The sequence below is a fragment of the Cetorhinus maximus genome, chromosome 11 (genome assembly GCF_964194155.1).
Source record: "Cetorhinus maximus chromosome 11, sCetMax3.hap1.1, whole genome shotgun sequence".
Taxonomy (NCBI): Eukaryota; Metazoa; Chordata; class Chondrichthyes; order Lamniformes; family Cetorhinidae; genus Cetorhinus; species Cetorhinus maximus.
The window spans coordinates 380,485-387,282 of record NC_135889.1 but is presented as its reverse complement, the minus strand read 5'-3'; the positions used below and the strand labels follow the sequence as shown (position 1 = coordinate 387,282).

At 43.7% G+C, this 6,798-nt stretch overlaps 1 non-coding gene across 1 annotated transcript; it reads left to right on the top strand.

Annotated features, from left to right (window-relative positions):
• Nucleotides 1-598: 598 nt before the first annotated feature.
• trnai-aau (transfer RNA isoleucine (anticodon AAU)) lies at nt 599-672 on the top strand. Its single transcript has one exon. It is a non-coding gene; the product is annotated as a tRNA-Ile (tRNA).
• The last annotated feature ends 6,126 nt before the right edge of the window (nt 673-6,798 follow it).

Genomic DNA, 6,798 nt, shown 5'->3' with positions numbered 1-6,798 from the left:
CCGCGAATAATAGCATCAAATGTAAATTTCAACAGGCACTCGGTAATTTCTCGATGAAGCCCCCGCCGTGAGTTTGCCCGATTGTGAGCAACTTCCTTCCAATTCGCCATGAAATCCATACGCTTCAATTCCTACATCCTAGAGATGCTGCAACATTTCCACACTATTTTTACTTCAGTGTTTGAAGTGCTTATATATTTTATATAATTTAGCATCGTTCCGAAGGCAATTGTGAATGAGCAACTTGCACTGGTCATGCGCGACATGCCCACACCCCATGGAATAAATAGAAAAGAGATTGCATAGATACCAGCCTATTGACGGGAGATTTTGCAGTTTAAGGTTTGCTTTGAGCAGAATATTTTCATCATTGACAAGAAGGAGAACGTATCTGTTGCTGAACAGCTTTGTGAAGATCGGATCATTCAGCAGCTCTGGGAGAAACATACACTCACAGCTCGCTGGTAACCTGAACTTTCAACTGGGCAAATCCGGGAGTTCCAGACTGTGCGCGATCACTCAGCGAGGAAGAAATCTCAATCCTCCACTCACTGCCCGTTGAATTTGAAAACCAGATACTAGGGAAACTTCACCAGGTGGCCGGTTAGCTCAGATGGTTAGAGCGTGGTGCTAATAATGCCAAGGTCGCGGGTTCGATCCCCGTAGGGGCCAACGTATTTTATTCGAGTTAGAAGTAATTAAAGCCCGGACCCGGTTCAGTTGTTATTCCTCCGCTGTCACATGGAAAGAGCGTTTCGAAAGGTTCTTCTGCAGCGTTGCAGGCTGTATTTTTTTCCATCCATGCTTCTTCCTTCTGGAACATTTCTGCCTCTAGTTCTGACAAATCCGTCCTTCTTTTAACAATTCTGTGCTACAAATTTGTTGGCGACAAGACAACAAAGCTTTGCTACTGTACAACGGAACACTTGCAAACGACGCTCTGCTCAGCATCTCTGGGGCAAATATATCCTTACAGCTCCCTGGTAACCTGAAGCTTTGACTGGGCAAATACGAGAGTTCCAGCCTGTGCGGGATCAGTCAGGTAAGGAAGAATGCTGAATTCTCCACTCACTGCTAGACTGAATTTGAAAAACAATTGATCAAACTAGGAAACGTGCTGCTTGGCGACCAGTTAGCTCCGAGATAAAGGCAAAATGCTGCGGATGCTGGAAATCTGAAACAGAAACAAAAAATGCTGGAAAAACCTCTTCAGAGTCATACGGACTCGAAATGTTAACTCTGTCTTTCCCTCCACAGATGTTGTCAGACCTGCTGAGTTTTTCCAGCACTTTCTGTTTTTGATCAGTTAGCTCCAATGGTTAGAGGATGATGCTAATAGCGTTAAAGCTCACGGGTTCGATCCCCATTGAACAATGGGATATGAGAGATGTGTGGTAATTCTGTCCCTATTCCAGTTCAGTTGCAGTCCTTCTACTGTTTCGAGGTTCAGTTGTAATTCCTATACTGTCACATCGGAATGGGATTTCGAATCGGACCGTGTTCTCCTGCGACATCGCAGGTTGAGCCTTTTTCTCTTCCACACTTCTTGCCTTTGGAAAATTTCTGCCTCTTGTCCTGACAAATCTGTCCTTTTTCACACTTCTGTGCAATAAACCGATCAGCATCATGGCAACAAATATTTTCTCCTGTACAGAGAAACACTAGCAGACGAGCAGTGACATCGCTGTTAACTGTGCCCATGCCTGCCGTTCACTGCAATGCTGCAGGCAAATTACCTCGAGACAATTTGCAAGTGTCAGTGCAACCAACCATACTAGCCTACCATAAAGTGATTGCATTGAAGCTATCAACAGCTCTCTACACGACAACAATAACTCGCTTCACAACAATTTCACGCAAATACTGCATCTGTCAGCAAAGTCTATCCATTATCAAATTTCTCAACAGTCAGTCAGCTGCTGGCGAGGCCAAAAAAACATTTGCTGCTTCGAGATATCTTTTAAAAAAGCAGCACAATATACTCCTAAAGTGTTGTTAATTATTCTCAAACATGCTCGGAACGAAGTAAAATACTGAACCGCGCAAAGTCTACTTCATTGCTGAGCGACTTGTAACCGACGGATAAACTAGGTCCCTGAGAAGCCAATGTTTTCCCGTCTAACTTGTCGTAATTCCAATCTCTCTCAGACATTCTAGTGACGAAGTCACCCAGCAGAGGGCAAACCCAACGCAAAATTACTGTGAGCTCTCCCCACGGTTTAGTAGCTTTGCTGTATGACTGTTACTGGGATAGATTTGTAAATCACCGAGGGCAGTCGGCCTGTTATTTGTTCTCCCATTTACTGGTTCCGCAACTTGCTCCAATCGCCTAAAGCCGCTGATTGAGAGCCAGGTGGAAATATCTTTCAGTTTCCTGCACTTGCAACTTCCCCGGCTTTTACTACCAAATTTAAAATTCAACAGGCACTCGGTCATTTCCCGCTAAAGAACCGGTCATAATTCGTAAAAACTGTGATCGATTTACTTCTCATTCGCAATTCAGTTCCAATTCCAAGCTTCACTTGCATCATCCTGAGGACAGGGCAACATCTCAAAACTAATTTTACTTCAATGTTTGAAGTATTTTCACTTTGTAAATTTAGCAATCCTTCTCAAGGCAATTTCGGATGAGCAACTTATACCAGTCGTGGAGGCGTATCCATATCTCATGATATAAATAGAAAAAGAGAGTTTGGATAAGATATCAGCCTGTTGAGGGCGAGAAGGTTTTCAGCTTGAGGTTTGCTTTCGGCGGAATATTTTGAACATTCAGAAGGGGAGTGTTGATGTTGCTGATCAGCTTTGTGAAGATCGGGACAATGAGGCAGCTCTGGGGAAAACTCATTCCCTTCCAGATCGCTGGTAACCTGAAGCTTTCAATTTACAAAGACGATAGTTCCAATGGTCCAGCTGGTGCGCGGTCAGTCAGCAAGGACTGAGTGTCGATGGTCCTTGGGTCGTTCTTCGGTACCATTCCAGACACAGAATCCGAGTGACCTCCGCCCCCCTGCTGCCTTAATACTGTCTCAAAGAAGTGTACAGGAAGGATATTGAGCGTATATTGTTTTCATGCTTTGAAAAAGTGTCTGCATGTATGACAGGGAAGAATCAAGGCGCATAATACTCAGTCGAAACACATCTGAACATTCCCTCTACATACTGTGATATTTACCTGGCTCTCGCTATCACTGATCTCGTTTCCCTCTTTCTTACGGCGAACCTATTGACAATCATGATTCTCGCCAGAAGAAACTGCGGCCTTTTCAAATTTATCTGTCTATATGGTATCTGGAAACAGCAGATCTACTGATCATGTTCTTCATATATTAGAATATCAAACTTTCAGCAAAGTCTTTACACATTCATTCCTCTCCAACACTGTCAGTGTTATGGCAGCACCAAACTTTAAATTGAACAGGCACTCCGTCATAAGTTGGCACTGAAGTGGCCGCCTTATTTCTCATTCGCAATTTAGCTCCATTTCCAATCTTCAATTGTCACTGTCATGGCCAGAATTTTAAAGCAAAGTATGTCACTGTGAAAACTGCTACAGTGACCATAACAGCGGTCTCTGTGCTGATCTATTGGGAGAATTTGCCATTTTGATTTGCTCAGGAACACAAATGTTCATTTCTCAGCAACTGAACAAACTGCAAAAACGGGTGATCAACAAACTGATCATTAACAATCTTCACTCGGGTTCCCGCCCTGGCGCGGATTTTGTTTCCATCGTCTTTCGGGGTAGCGGACTTTTCCCATGTTTTCAGGTGAAGTTCCAGGCAGCAGAATTTTGGATGAGCACAGGTATGTGTGGGGTGGAAGATGGGAGGCCGGCCAGGTGAACACTGGAATAGTCAAGCCGAGAGTGAACAAAGACATGGATGAGGGTTTCAGCAGCAGATGAGCTGAGGCAGGGTCGGGGTTGGCCGATGTTCAGGATGTTCAAGTACTGAGTGTTCATCTGATAACAGCCTGTCAGTCTGTCTAATATCATGTAGTTATATCAGAGACATTAGGTGTAAAATGGATACAGCGTCAGCCATTATTGTTCAATATTAGGATTGTTACTGTGTCTGTATCTCTGGAACATTATGTCGCTGCAGGACTTTTCACATTTCACTGCAATCAGAAGCTGACCAAAATGTCCCAGACTGTGGCCAAGGACTGAGACCCTTTAAAGCTGAAATTAGCCCCTTTAGCTCGTCCAATTGGGATAATTCCCTGCAGGATATTTGCTGTTCATGAACCATTAATATCAATAATTCCTGTCACTGGGTTCACTGAGAGGGATGGAGAGTCAGTGAACAGAGCGGAGTGTCACAGTTGTTCTGTTCCTGACTCTCCCCCTCCCGGTAGTTTAGTGAGGACTCGGTCTCCCAGGGAATGTGTTGTCCCCAATTCCGCCCGATTCCCGTCTTTTAACACTGAGAGAACTGACAGCAGTCAGTAACTCCAGTATCGGGATCCTGGTGAGTTCATTGTGGTTCAGTGTTTAGACAACACAATAACAAACAAGGTTCACAGAAAATATCATAACTCAGATTCAGGAGGGGATCAGATACGTGGGCAATCTGCGCTCTCTACCTTCTGATTCAGGCTCCTGAACTTTGGGGAAAAATAAATGATAATTCTGGAATTGTTGATGTTGCGGTCGTATTAGATGAGGCGTTTTACTTCCCTGTGTCGTGCAAGGTTATCAGAAGATTGTAGGTTGGAGTCCTGCAATTTGTCCTATGTTCTTTTGACGCAGATAAATTGTCGTGTACAAAAGTTCTCGCACACTTTGTGTGTAGAATTCTTTTTTCTAATTCCCTCGGTAAAAACTCTGACTTTAACTCTTTGACGGTGGCACTGGGTCCGAGATTCCCAGTCAGCGGGAATAGTTTTGGGCTGATCTTACTTGTTCAAATTTACAAAAAAATGCATCGAATGCCTCCTGCAATCATGGGGAAGGATCTCGGTAAAGGGACAGTCAGTGCGTTAAATGTGGGGGCTGAGGTGTGGTTTGACGTCGGGAATTGATGAGGGTTAGGAGTGAGTTCAAGAGACAAACAGATTTACAGAGGAAGAAAACGGAAAGATTGGCGACGAGGAAGAGAGAGGAATATGAACGGTCTTCACCATCTTTCAAATTTTATTCAATGAAATATCAAAAGAGAAAATAACATCTGTGCCAAGGAGCTGCTGATAGTGCAGAGACCAGAAAATAGAGCTGGAATTAGGAGAATCATGTGTTCACTGAGGGAGAGGCGATGGGATAAGAAAAGAAAAGTTGCGAAGGGGCGGGGATGAATGGCTGGATCCTGAATAGCTGCCGTCTAAAAGCAATGGAAATAAAGGGAAAAAATAAGTTTAATAAATTAATAAAATGGTGGCAGATGTTATAATATAAGTTACTCTGTCATGTTACACTCACTGTTTACAAGATACTCGTTGACTGTCAGATTATTAATGAATTCTGCCTCGTTAGTCATTACTAAACCGAGTGTGGCCGGCTCCTCTCGGATTTAAAATACCTTTTTTAAGCAAAATGTCCTGGGTTCAAGCTACCAATTCACTGATTTCACTGAAATTCCGATTCAGCCCAGTTTTAGTGAAAGAGCCAGAGTCGGGTGTTCGGACACATAAGGAACTGTCGGCTGACTGTTGGTGTGAAGGGCCTTTCCTCTCAAGGAACTTTAATATTCCAGGATCTCTAAAAACTACCACTGTTCCTGAAATTCTGAGACGAAATCTGCACTCTCTCCTGTATATAAAACAATGCCCAAGACATTTCCAATTTCGTGTATTTCCTCTTATGAAGGACAACGCCTACTACCCGTCGGGGAATTAAACCCCGGTGTCCCGCGTGACAGGCGGGGATACTGACCACTATACAAACGAGGAACTGCTGACCTTTGGCACAGAGTAGAAAAACCTGGGGTTAACTTCACTCAGAAACAAATGAAAATGTTGACGTGGCAAAATGTGGGACTGGAGGCGGCTTCCATCAGTTGTTTCCGAGACTTCTGATTGAAGTCGCTGTTGTTCAATTGATGTCAGGAACTTATGATGCTTAATAACCCACAAATTGATATTTGTAGAATGAAAGAAATTAAATTGTCCTCCGATCAGCACATTCATATCGTGAAACATTCCTCTTTTCTGTAGTGTCTCGGTTTATCAATGGGAAAATCTGACCGCCAGTGAGATCCGCGGATGTTATACTCACACCAAACTTCCAGGGAAGTTGTCAATATGGGGAATTGTCAGTGAATACGCGGCACACGCCTATGCTCAATAATGCGCACGACTGAGGAAAAAATGTGAATTCTGCACCTGCAGTGAAAGTCTAGGAGAGTTCAGAGACAATGAAAATGTCATCAATTCAGGTTATCTGTTTTGTGGCAAATCCTGGCAAAATAACAGTCCTTCTGACCCCATTTTGGGACTTTTAATAATGATAGGGATTTATTTTTCCTCTTCAAACATTTCCCGACCAAGAACCCAATGAGGGGAAAAAAAAACAAATGTTAAAATGAAAGCTGAATATATTTATGTTCACCCTGCAGTGATGGGGGAATCCCCCCCGCCCCCTGTCATTATTGTGTCCAGCCTCCTGCTGGGCCGCCGTCTTGCATTTGTGCAGCAGCTGTTTATTATTCGGTTCAGCTCTCTCTCTCCCGTCACTGGCTCTCCATCCTGTCGATGGTGCTGTCTCATGAACTCCGAGAAGGTAACGCATTCGCTTATTAAAATCACAAGACAAAGGCTCTTTGAGTGAAACATTTGGACCCAGGCCGAGTGTTTAGTTCACCA